The sequence below is a fragment of the Papio anubis genome, chromosome 4, assembly GCF_008728515.1.
Source record: "Papio anubis isolate 15944 chromosome 4, Panubis1.0, whole genome shotgun sequence".
In the NCBI taxonomy this organism is placed as follows: domain Eukaryota; kingdom Metazoa; phylum Chordata; class Mammalia; order Primates; family Cercopithecidae; genus Papio; species Papio anubis.
The window spans coordinates 151,592,207-151,605,530 of NC_044979.1; the positions used below are offsets into that span (position 1 = coordinate 151,592,207).

Sequence of the window (13,324 nt, forward strand, 5' to 3'; positions counted from 1 at the left end):
GTCAGAAAATCTTGGATTGGCTCTGTTTTGGTGACATGCCCATATGTGGATCCACTTATTTGATGAACAAGGACTACTCTGATTGGATGGCCAATGTAGGGAGGCAAAAGAAGACTAGCCTATCAAGGTCATGAGGAATGAGTGAGGGTCTGTCAATGGTAGAAAGTGAAAGGATTTTAAAGCAAGTGGGAATGTAAAGGAACACACAACCACCACTACACATTTTTTAATTACTGAATATAATGATGATTGATAGGCTTTTGAAATGTTTGTCTTGGTAAACTTACTGGTACCTATCAATGTGCAGGCAACATTAGTTTATTTTGCCAAATGTCCTCTTACAGCATGGAAACTATAAAACATCTGCCGCAGCAAATCTCAACCTTGAGCGTCATGAGATTAATTACCTTTATTAAACTTTCCATAAGCATTTAATATACGACATATACCAGGAAAGTCAGCATTTGGTTTCATTTAGGAATTTGAAATTTTAAAAATTATTTAGGATTACTAGAAATCGTTCAGTAAAGAAGAAATGATTATTTTTTCTGTAGCCTATTGTGTCTATACTTAACCACCATATAATCAGGCCATTTCCTTACAGCAAATTTTATATCCTCCCCACTTTTACCTCCATAATTAGAGATAATTGTGTGCTGATTCTTGGAAATTTTTATTTTTGTTTATGAATTAATTTGTTTGTGTGTATGATGTATATATGATGGCTACAATTATAAAATAAGGATGTTAGATTCTTATTACTTATCCTTTACCTTTTTGCTCTTTTGTTTATCATAGTATGACCTGGGTGGTTTTTAACATTTTACTATCAAGAACTACTATTTAGGAATCTTTCTCAATGAGAAAGAGATTAAATTACTATGAATAATGGTTCCAATGCAAAACATTTTGGGCTTTTGTTGTGATGCAGATGAGCAAAGCCATAAATATAATTTAGAGAGTTTGAAAATGTATTTTAACATTCACAATTCTTCTTACTAATTAATCAAATTACAAAATTATGCTGTGGCTTCCAGTATATTAAAATAAGTTGTCATATTTGGAACATCTGTTTATGGTCCTATTATGAATATGTATTTCTAAAGGGCTGAAATATAGATTGCCATAAACAATGTTTGCAATTTAGTCTGTGGAAAAATGATACCTATTTCCCTTCACAATGCTTGTTTATTTCCCACGAAGTAAATCTTCCAGATTGCATTTTATCATTCCCTTATCAAGACAGAGGAAGAAAGACTCGAGTCTTACTTAAGCCTTGCTGATTGGTTAAGAAAAGAGGTGGCTGTCATCGGCAGCCTTGCCAGACACTGTACCATGGCTCCAGACAGTCAGCTGGTACTATCGCTTTGTCTCAACTATAAATCACAGTCTTGTAATGGCCAAGGCTGACACCTTGACATTTTCAAGAAGAGTAAAAGACCTGATTTGAATGGAAATCAATTTCATTTCACAAATCTTGGGTTACTACTCCAAGCCTTTTCTTGTGTCTTCTTGAGACTTATTTGGGATTTCCATGACCATCAGAGGATTATTTGAGTGTTTTATTATGACTTTTTAAAGCTATAAAACCATATTCTTACTTCCTTCTTCATTTTTAACATGAGAAAATTGGTTTTTAAAGTTTTATGTAAGAAAAATCACTAATAAGCACTGATAGTTTTTAAAATGGCAAGAGCAGCCAGTGCTATTTAGTTTTGCAAAACTTTTATAAAATGTTCTCTGATTTAAAAATACAAGCTGTGTATACACATATCCAGATTAACTTTTGATTACCTAATAATAAATGTTAACAATTATCAAGTGATTTTGCACTTCAATCAAGCAGGTCTCAATGAAACTTCAAATCTTTTGAAAAGTATTTTCACTTTTATGTTCTTAGACATAACAAGAAAGTTTTAAGCTTTAAATTTTAAGTATTCTAGAGCCAATGATGACTAATAAGTACTTAATTATGTTAGGTGGGACCTTGCATTAAATTGCATCAGAGCTTTTGACCCTTCAACCCACGTGACATAGAAATAATTTCATACTTTACTAGTATGAAAAGAAATTATTTTTAGGGCTTTTAGGAGCTTGGCATTGAATGTTTAAAATTTTTAATTTACTTATTCTGGTACATCTTTCTCCTTCAGAAGAATACTACAATTTCTTTAAAAGCATGGAGGGGAAGACATTTCTTCTTTCCTGGTGTTTTGTCTTGATCCCTCTCCAAGAGTGATCTTAGCTCAGTAAAGCCTTGGGTCTTCTAGACACAATATTCATGGAAAATGTTAACATTACCTATCTCTCGTTTTGAAGTATGGAGGGATTACCACAATGCCTTGTGATGATTTCTCTTCATCTTCATTATTAGTCCTCAACGTTGTCTCAAGTCATAATTTTAAACAGATAAACTTTGATTGTTAAATTCATTATTTTGTAAAGCCCTATGAACCAGTGAAATTACATACAGTTATAAACAGGATTCCCAACCCTTAAATCTTTTTATTCATCCTTCTATCCATCTACTCATTCATTCATAATCTACACAGAACATGATCCTACTGAGGTCATGAGTTCGAGACCAGGCCGACCAACATGGATAAACCCCATGTCTACTAAAAATAAATAATTAGCCAGGCATGGTGGTGCATGCCTGTAATCCCAGCTACTCGGGAGGCTGAGACAGGAGAATCGCTTGAACCCAGGAGGCAGAGGTTGTGGTGAGCCAAGATTGTGCCATTGAACTCCAGCCTGGGCAACAAGAGCAAAACTCCATCAAAAAAAAAAAAAGAAAAAGGAAAACATACACACACACACACACACACACACGATCCTATGCGACGTAGGTGGGAAATACAAAATAAAATTAGAATTCCTTCCTTACAAAATACGTTCTTAAGAGAATTTGTTTAAAAAACAAAAAAGTTATAAAGTCAGAATGTGATCTATCTTCAAGGAGATGTAAACACAATGTTTTGACGTTTTGGGATTCTAGAAAAGGCCTTTTTTTTTTTTTTTTTTTTTTTTTTTTTTTTTTTTTTGAGTCTTGCTCTGTCACCCAGGCTGTAGTGCACTGGTACAATCTTGGCTCCCTGCAACCTCCATCTCCCGAGTTCAAGCAATTCTCCTACCTCAGCCTCCAGAGTAACTGGGACTACAGGCGCCCGCCACCACACCTGACTAATTTTTTTGTATTTTTAGTAGAGATGGGGTTTCCCCGTGTTAGCCAGGATGGTCTCGATCTCCCGACCTCATGATCCGCCCACCTCGGCCTCCCAAAGTGTTGGGTTTACAAGTGTGAGCCACCATGGCCGGCCTGAAAAGTCATTTGTTTTACTCATTGAAAATCAAGAACAATTCCCCGGTGGAGGCTACATTTAGCTGGTCCCTAGATAGGAAGAATTTCTAGAGAAATAGATAGAAGGGCTTGGGTTTCTGGGAGAATATACAGTATATACAAACGTTCAGGAACAGGAAAGATGGGCTATGTTTGGCAATGAATGTTGTTGCAAAGTTAGGTGCATTTGTTGGAAAGTTAGAATTTGAGTGCCTAATAAAAGGTAAGCTTAAATCATTTGGTGGAGTAGCTACAGAGTTCAGGGAGGCTCTCCTGGGGACTGTGCAATTTTACAATCAAGTAGGCACTGAGGACCTTTTAAATATTTGGGGACAGACGCAAGGATGTGAAGTGCAAGATTAATGTTTCCAGTCAGTATGGCTTGATACTCCAATCCAGAGGACCTGTCACAACTGCTGAGCAAGCTTTATGTAGGCACACCATTTTTCCTACCCCCTAAATTCTGACTCACTAGGTCTGGGGTAGAGAATGTGCAGGTGTGTTTCATAAAAGCTCCTAGATGACTGGCTAGCACACAAATTGAGAAAGAGTTGGACAGAGAATGCTGAAATAAGAAGATATAAGGGATTATTAGATAGAAATAAAAACTATTGCAATGTGTAGGAAGAACAAAAATGGAGATATAAACCAGGGTTTCCTAGCATGAATTTCACATGCCCCTAGACTTTTAGGGTTTTATGTTCCTATGAGAGTACATGTAATATTTTGAGTGTATGTCTATTTTTTCTCTGGAAAAGGTGATCTAATCATGTATATAATATTTTCGAAGGAGACTAAAATCACCCAAAGTTAAGAACTACTAGGGCCAGTTAGTATGAAGTAAGTGGGAGAAATTTCATGAATCTACAATTGGCAGTATTTAATGACACAGTAGATTACATAGGGATGCAATTTGTGGCAACAAAGAAAGGCAGAGAAGATTTCATAAAGTTTTTCTACCTGTTGGTACTAAAAGAATTAGAATCATCATATTCCTCTTGTGAATTAGCATTAACTTCCCCTTGGACTTGTATTTCAGTTAATAGAACTTTGATATTAGGCATGGTATGAATGTGGTACCACAGGAAGATGTTGAAGCAGTAGTGAAAAATTTAGAGACGACTACATAGCTTAGGAAATCATTCTTCTAGAAACATGGTTGAATACTTTGAAGTTAGGAATCAGGTTGCTTCCATCTTGTTGCTCTGGTAGAAACGAAAGGAGAAAAATAAAGGCACTGCACTCCCTTTTAAGGAAACAATTTGGAATTTTTACAAACAGAATATACTACGCCCTTAGAACTTAATCACAAGTTACACAAAGTTTTGGAGAAGAGGGGTGAATGAAAATGCAGACTAATTCTAGGTAGTTATTTACCCAGCTAAAAATCAGAAGAAAAAAAGGAGTAGATATTGAAGAAAAACTATGAACCTATCATAATGAACATCAACAATTTTGAAGCATCTGATAATAAATGAACCTAACCATAATATGAGGACATTTCATCTCAACCTTCTCCTTAAATAATATATTTTGCTTAGAAAGATATGCAGATTTCTTTATAACACATTTTATGACACATTTTAACACCTGTCTTATTCAGGTGGTTCATATCCTGAAAAGATTGGAACCCTTCCATGTTCAACTGGAAAGATAATATTACTGGTTGCAAATGCAGTTAAACTTACTATTCCAATGTTAGTAAACTTACTAGTCTTGAACTATTTTAAAACAATTTAAGATATTTTCACATTATCTGAAGATAACTAGGTTTTTTACAAAATAAATGAAAGTCTGGGGAGGGACAAAAGAAAAAGAAACAAAATAAAGTCTTATAGATCAATAATAGCAAATGTTCATTGTATAAAATTATAAAATGAAAAATTCCAGACTAAATAGAAAAACAAAAACATTATTAATCTCATCAGCCAGAGAATATCTCCTATTATCATGCAATGTAAACTCATGTGTCCTATCTCTCTCCCCCATCACATACATGCACTCAATATTTTTATAATCTTTTGTCACTTGTTTTTCAATTGTTACATACTGAATACTTTCCCACATATTATTTTATCATATGCTTATTGTGTTACTGTCTTATGATACACTAATACAATTTATTTAACCAGTCAGCTCACAGATGTACATTGAATTTACTTCCACCTTATTTTTAACTAATATAAACACTACTATGTTGATAAATACACTTATATATAATTATATGTAATGATTCCCTGTGGATATTCATTGGAACAGATGATAATGGCCTGAATGAAGGTAATGGCAGTGGGATTAGAAAGGCAAAGAGGGATCAGAGAAAATTTAGAAGGTAGAATTAATAGAGTCAAGTGATCGACTGTATAGTTGAATGATATAGGAAAACCAAAATAATCACCTCCTAACATTATGCTGTTGCTCTATTTTTGTCCACTCATTTGATCTATAACGTTTATTTCTTTCATGGGAAGGAAGATGCAATCAATAGAATAAACAGAGGATTTGAAGTGACGGTTAGATTATTTTTTAAACTTATAGCAAGTGTAATGAGCTCTAAACAAATTGGTCTGGTTTGGAAGAGATAGAATCGTAAGAAAGAAATGGTTTTACTTTTAATTTCTAAAGTGCATGGCCAGAAATATTAACCTAATCCTAGAGACCTGGATCATAGAATTTATCATAGTTAACTATCAAACAGAGAAGACTTTACGATACGATCTGAAGGTAGTCATCCATCATATAGAACACCATGAAACTTTCCAGACTGGGGTCAGTGAAGAGACTAGTGTCCTAGAGAGAGAAGATAAAATTGAATATAGGAAAATATTCCTTATTTGACTCCTAGTTTTACACTAGTGGTCACTAGTGTCCTAGAGAGAGAAGAGAAAATTGAATATAGGCAAACATTTCCTATTTCACTGCTAGTTTTACAACCTCTACGGGAGGGAGTGAAAATCAGAGATGTGTAATTCCACCTTCATTATACACTAAATTTTCATACATTCTAGAATATTCTAGTCCATTTTAACATTGTAGATACAATAGTAATAACTATTGTTCTAGATTTTCTTTTCCTTTTCAGTGAGTGAATTAAGAACCTTGAAAACTGGAATCTTTTCTTCATGGAGCTTATCCAGGGGTAGCATAGGGCGTAGTCTTTTTTTGTTTTTTCTAAGTTTCATTCAGACTTTAGTTTTTCTTCTTTTGTCTTTATGCAGATAATCAAATCTTGATCCTTAGCAGATAGGCTCAATTATTCACTTACTCAGTCAACAAATACATTAAATACCTTCCATATGGAAAGCAAATTATTTTAAGTTGTAAAATTAGTTTCAGCTACATTTTATTGTATTGTATTTTTTTAATGTTAATTGAACACATCAAGGCTTTTATGCTGGTTGGAGCATATGCTTCACACAGATCTCACTTGGTATTTTAGGATTGTAATTAGAAATAAAGCAGGCCAGGCGCAGTGACTCACGCCTGTAATCCTCTCACTTTGGGAGGCTGAGGCAGGTGGATCACCTGAGGTCAGGAGTTTGAGACCTGCCTGGCCAACATGGCGAAACTCCATCTCTACTAAAAATACAAAAATTAGCCAGGCGTGGTGGCACATGCCTATAATCTCAGCTGCTTGGGAGGCTGAGGCAGGAGAATTGCTTGAACCTGGGAGGTTGCAGTAAGCCAAGATCGCAACACTGCACTCCAACCTGGGTGGCAGCCAGACTTTTAAACAAACTACAACAACAAAAAACAAAGCACACACACACACAAACACACCTACCCACAAGCCTGTAAGAAATATTGATGATGGAGCTAAAGAAACTGTGCAAAGAAACAGTTCAGAAAGACTGTCATGGCACATCTTTTCAAAATCATTGACTAAACACACCAAGAGGGAAAAAAAAGTATGATTTCTTTGTTAGTGCTTCTAATATCTTTCCCGAGAATTAAAGTGGAACAGAGAATCCGGTGAAATTTGGTGCTTTGCATCATTAGTAAGCTCATATCTGCAAGCTAATCATGTGTGATGAGACTAAAATGTAAAAGCATTTGAATCAATAGCTCTTTCAGATGTTTTTCTGATAAAATTGCTTCATTTACTTTCCTAACTAATTTATATAAGTGAAAAGATTAAGAGAAAAACTTGTAGTAGGAGTAACAAGATCCAAATAATGTATTGAACTTCATTGTTTTAGTTGGCATCTTTGCAAGCCTTTTAATAATCTGATCTCAGAAACATCTATCTTAGAAAGGGGTATAATTTCTGGCTTCATTTACTTGAAAATAAGTTAGGATCATAAGCAGAAGTTAGGTTACTTTTACCTGGAAATTAATCAGAAATTTGATTTTGCCCTTTGGTGTTGCTTTCCTGCCCCCAGACCTCAACACACCTTCTGTCATACAATCCTAAAGCTCCCTTTCTTGCATCGTGGCAGTTTAAAGGAATTTGAAGTTGTGGATTTCCATATTTACATAATTATATACTGAATATATAATATAATAGGGTAGGGTAAAGTGTTTTTAAAAGATGTGACATCTTAAAGAAAATCCACAGATATCATAAGTGATTCTAATTTATTGGCAAATTTCAGGCTATGTTCTTAGTCATATTTCTGCTAGAAGAAACCTACTTTCCATTTTGTGTTTTCTCATTTGCATTACTGCAAAGTTATTCATGCATATGAAAAGGATATTATTCATCTCCATATTCCTTTCTCTCCTTATTCCAAACCCAATGGGTTCATGAGTTATACACAAAGAAACACGCTGCTATATCTATATGTTTATACGTAGATATCTATGTGATTCAAATTTGGTATTACAGCTGGATAGCAACCCCAAGTGATAGCATTATGTGCTACATGTGTCTTATTACATCATTCATGACATACCAAAATTGTCAAATATGTTGAAATCCAATAATTGTAACTGACAAGCTTTAGCATGATTTGCCTCCATTGGGAATGAAAAAGAAATAGAGGAATATATTTCTGAATTCTTCCTCAAAGTGCATATGGATGTACGATAAGCTCTTGTTTCTTACCTGCTGATATTTTTAGTGAGATGTTGTTTTCACAGTATTCAAGGTAACTGGTTTCTGAAGTTTTTATGTGCATAAAGCCATATGATCCCCTAAATTGAAATTCCAGTGGTATTCCAGAAAGAACTATGAAGGTGAACTGGCAAGAAGAAAAATGACCAACCTGACAGGGCTTTTCCCTTTCTCTAGCATTTGAATCTTCTTATCTCAATATCCCAAGGAAATCATTTCACTGGAAAGTTTAGGCAGAATCCACAGAAAAAAAATTTCTCTTTCCCACTCTCCAGTTCTCCTACCCCTTAGAAAAGCAAATGGTATTGCTTCAATTCCTGAAAGTTTTCCTTAATATATCTTGGCATTTGCAAGGCAGAGGAAAATAGGGTTGACAGTGAATTTCATGGACACAGACCTCATTCATGACAATGATGAGGTAGTCAAGAATTCTCACCCTTTGTGTCCTGCTTTATCTGTATTTAGGGATGGCATGAAGGAGGAGAAAGAGGAAGCTTATACTTTTCTCTTTAAAATTAATTCCCATTTAGCCATTAAAGAGTGGAATCGTTTTTAAGCCCAGAAGACATTGTAATTGCATTTTCCTTTTCAATAATTGTAGCAGATATTAAAGTGAATAGACAATGGCAGTCACATACAGAATAACCTGGTTTCCTAGATAGACCCACTTGTCGGAGATCAAACGGCTACAGCACATTTAGGGTTACACTCTCTTTCCCTTCCTCCTTATTCTCAACTGCAGTGGAGCTTTTTCCAAAGTTGCCATGGTAACACTATATCTGGCTGCTAGCTCTGTCGTAAGTTATTGAACTGAGACTGGCTTTTGGTTTAGCAGATAATTAGGTTCTGTCTCACAGGTTCATTTTCCTGTGACTGGGACGTGAATATGACCTACAGCTGGCCTCAATTTCAGTGTCACAGACAAAACTTTAACCCTTCCAAGCTCCTCTGGCACACTCCTGAGCACTGCTTGTGTGGTAGAGGAAGTCCAGTGTAGCTCACCCATACCTTGGGGAGGATTACCAAGTCCTCATTTTATTTTTTATCTTTAGCATAACACTAAAGAAAATATAGTTAAGGTTGTACACATAGAGTATTTTCAAAATTAAAAATATAACAACAACGTGATATATAGTTATATATTTTATATATACTACACGAAACTTTTTGCAGTCATATTATTTCCTTGATTCTCTAATAATTTTTAAGTCACACTGAAATTTCATTTGTTATAATTAGGAATCCACAGAATTTCAATTTCAAAACCTCTATTCTCAGAAATATTAGGTGGGTATTTTTATTCTCAGCTTTAAGAACTGTTTGCCAGTTCATTTATACCCCTCTCTCTACTCTTATATACCCTGAATTATAGATGACATTAAAAGGTTCCATTGGAGTCACAGGGAGACCCATGTGACAGGGAACACCGCTACCACTCTACTAAATGCCAAAATGTTCACTCCCAGGGCTTAAATCTTGCTGGTTTGGAAAACCAGCTACTTTTGAATGTTTCATTTGGAAGATTTCAATCAGTTAAATAGCTGCCCTTTGTTTAAGACAAAGAAAGAAACATAACTTTGGGAACAGATATTGAATTCACAATATCCATGGCAACACAGAGAGCTGTGGAATTACTAAGAGAAGATGTACCTTTGTATGTCAAACAATGGGAAAGACCTTCAAGGAAATCAGTTTAAAATTTTTAGTGTATGTCGCGTAGAAGCTTAACATGAACAGGTAAGAAAGGAATAGGGAGAGTTGAGTTTACCAGAATTAAAACATGAGTTAAAGGAATTCCATACCTTAATTGGCTGAAGGATCACCTAACCATGTTAATAGTGAGAGGTAAAATTTGTGAAAGGGAAGATTAGAAGATTCAACAATCGCATATTGGACTTACGATGTGTGTGTGTGTGCGCGTGTGTGTGTGCACGTGCGCGTGCACATGCCCCTCATAGACTGTATTCTATTTTAATCCATGCCTTTCATTCTCAAACTCTAGATGACAAGAGCACCTCAAAGGCAGCAGCCTCTAGGAGCAGCCATGGTCCCAGAGTTGTCCCACGGATGCAGAAAACGTAATGGAGGAGTCTGAGGTCAGAATGGGAAAAGGTTTTAAAAAGTAAAAAGGGTAGCTAATATGTGAGGAACCGATTGCTGTGCATTATTTTCCACTGAACAGACCTTCTTTTAACTTCTAATCTCAAGCACAGAGCAGCTGTTGTTTTCAATATTAAAGATCAGTGTTTGTTGAATGAATGTGTAAATTCTTTCCCAATCTCTGTTCCATGAAGTAAGAACTAAGTTAGCATTCAATCATAAAGAGGACATAGAAAGTCTGCAGGCATTTTTGATCAAAAATTCTTTTAACTGTCTTCTCATGGTTCCCGGTAACACCTAAGCCCAAAAAACTCAGGTCATTTCTTGCCTGTACTGTTGCAATAGCCTCATAATAACTGGTCTTCTCCTTTATCAACCACAGTAGTCTCCACGACATAAAGAAGAGAGGGTGCTAAAGTGTAAATTATTTCAAATCGGCACTCTCCTTGTAATTTCCCAGTGGTTTTTCCTGTCATAAGAATAACATGCAAAACTCCTTGCTTGCGAAGCCAGATATGACCTTGCCCCTGTCTACCTTACTGCCATCATCTCTCATGACTCTTCCCCTTTTTCACTCTCCATCTTGCCTTTTCCCAGCCATGCCTGCTAGTGAGCCTTAGCCTATGATCTCTCTGCCAGGGATGCATGACTGGCTCCTTTACTTTATTCTGATCTCTCTGCTCAAATGTCATCTTTTTAGAGATACCTTTCCTAAACATCTTTAAAAGCACCCCATTCACTGTGGAACACCTTTCTTGCTTTAAGTTTTCTTCATAGTGCTTATCACTTCCTGATATTATATTAGACAACAAGCAAATAAATGTATGCCTATATGCTGTTCCCACTAAAATATAAGCTCCGTTTGAACAGGAGCCTTGATTATTCATGAGTATACCCCCAGTGCCCAGAACCTAGTAGGGCTTTAATAAATATTAGGGCTTTAATAAATATTAGATTAATTTATTGAATGAAAAAATGAATGAATAATTGAATAAAGATATCCAGGTAGAGTGTCTGGGCAGCCCAACTTATGTGAAGCCAGTATAAGAATATTTCTGTGACAAAATGAATGCAATTATTCCTCTAAATGATGAAATTGCACGAGTCCACGAGGATAAAATTAAGCACGTAGTTTAGATTTCTGCTAGTCTCTTCTTCAGATTGAGGAAAAGCAAAGAAATTGAGCTTATTGCCACCTCATTCTTACATGAACTAAATCCAGAATAAAACATCATTTATATACCAAACACATGCCTACCTCAGCCACTCATGGAATACTTTATCTTTAAAGGGACAGATAGTAAATATTTTTGGCTTTGGGGACCGTACAGTCTGTGTCACCACTACTCAGCACTTCTGTTGAGGTGTGGAATCAGCCCTAGACAACACATAAACAAATAGGTGTGGCTCTGTTCCAATAAAATGTTATTTGTAAAACCAGGAAATCGGCAGATTTAGCCCACAGGCTGTAGTTTGCTGACCCTTGAATTAGAGAGTCTTCCCCAAATCCTCTTCCCAAGTTCTTGAAAGAATGCCCATAGGACCGCGGCTCCCTCACCTGGTTCTTTCAAGAAATTAGACAAATTCAGAGATGGTAGGAGGGTGGAATGCCTACCTGTGACTTCACTATTTAGCCTGATTTCTTTCCTTTTATCTCTTTAAAGTGAGTCAGGTCTTAATGTTAAACTGTCTCTAAAGTAGCAATAACTGGGCCATGTCAAATACTCCCAATGACAAAATTTCTTCTTGGAGAATGAATGAGGGTTGCATACAGCGGTGTGTTGGCAAATGTTTAGCAACTGGCTCTCTTACTGATTTCTGTAGTGTAAATTCTCCCATCCTGGCCATCTGAAACTACCAGTATGATGTCACTTAATGTAGAGTTGGGAAAAGACAGTCTCTTGAATCAGTATGAGCTGGGTCCAACCCACTGCTGAACACTTACGTAAAAGCTACAATAGCTCTGCTCACTGCCATTGCAAAGTCTGGAGGAAAGAGTAGTGGGCTTGATAGGAGCAATTGGTTGGATAATCTTTTGCAATGCCAATAAATAATGAAAAAGTATATAAATATAATGCTGTATAGAAAGCTCTCAAGTTCAGTGTTTGGTTAAAATACATATTCAGTAAATGGTAGCTATTATCGTCTTAGTTTAAGTTACTGAAACCATTAAAATTAAATGTGTAGCTACAGACTCAATCCAGTTTTAATGTCATTGTGTTAATAAGGCCTCTTAACATTGAAGCAACAAAGATAAAGGAATTTTTTTGTAGCTATTCACGATTCTGCCCAGCTCAGGGTAAAGATAGCAACAAAATACTCCAACCAGAATAAAAGAAGTCTCCGCTTGACTGCAGCTCTTCACAACACTTCACAAGGGTCAAGCTGTGTTAGTTTCCTTCAGTGTTAAACAGAATGCATCTTAGGAGACTAGTTCAACTATTGATTAAATAGTAGGTTCAAGTTGACTATAATCCCAACTAATACACTCTAAGACCAGGGATGGGCCAACAGAAGAGTAAAGTTTTCCACTGAAGTTTCGAGGCAAACACTCAGATAGAAGTAGTAATATGGATGCCTTATATTATTTGGTCCCATACAATACTGTCCCAGCCCAGTTGTGCAAAACTGGTGGACTAAAAGGCAAAAATATTGACAACAGTTTCAGTAACTGGATTCCAAAATGGACGTCCATCTAAGAGAAATTAATGAAAAAAAAGTATATGGACCTTGAAAGACATTAATACACAGTTTAGTTTTAAACACTCAGTTTTTGTTAGAAAAGGCTAATATTTGCTGTTTTGAACACTACAAAAGTGCTTTCTGAA

At 35.9% G+C, this 13,324-nt stretch overlaps 1 protein-coding gene across 6 annotated transcripts in view; it reads left to right on the plus strand.

The window, feature by feature from the left end:
- LOC101020164 overlaps nt 1-13,324 on the plus strand; it is a 447,873-nt gene that overhangs the window by 408,635 nt on the left and 25,914 nt on the right. For 4 of the 6 annotated variants that reach the window (XR_004183337.1, XR_002520869.2, XR_644616.4 and 1 more), the window contains exon 4: nt 10,399-10,492. The gene's annotated coding sequence lies outside the window, so the exon portion shown is untranslated. Of the gene's footprint in view, nt 1-10,398; nt 12,696-13,324 lie in introns of those variants that run through there. The other 2 variants (XR_644617.3, XR_002520867.2) reach the window with 1 other exon arrangement.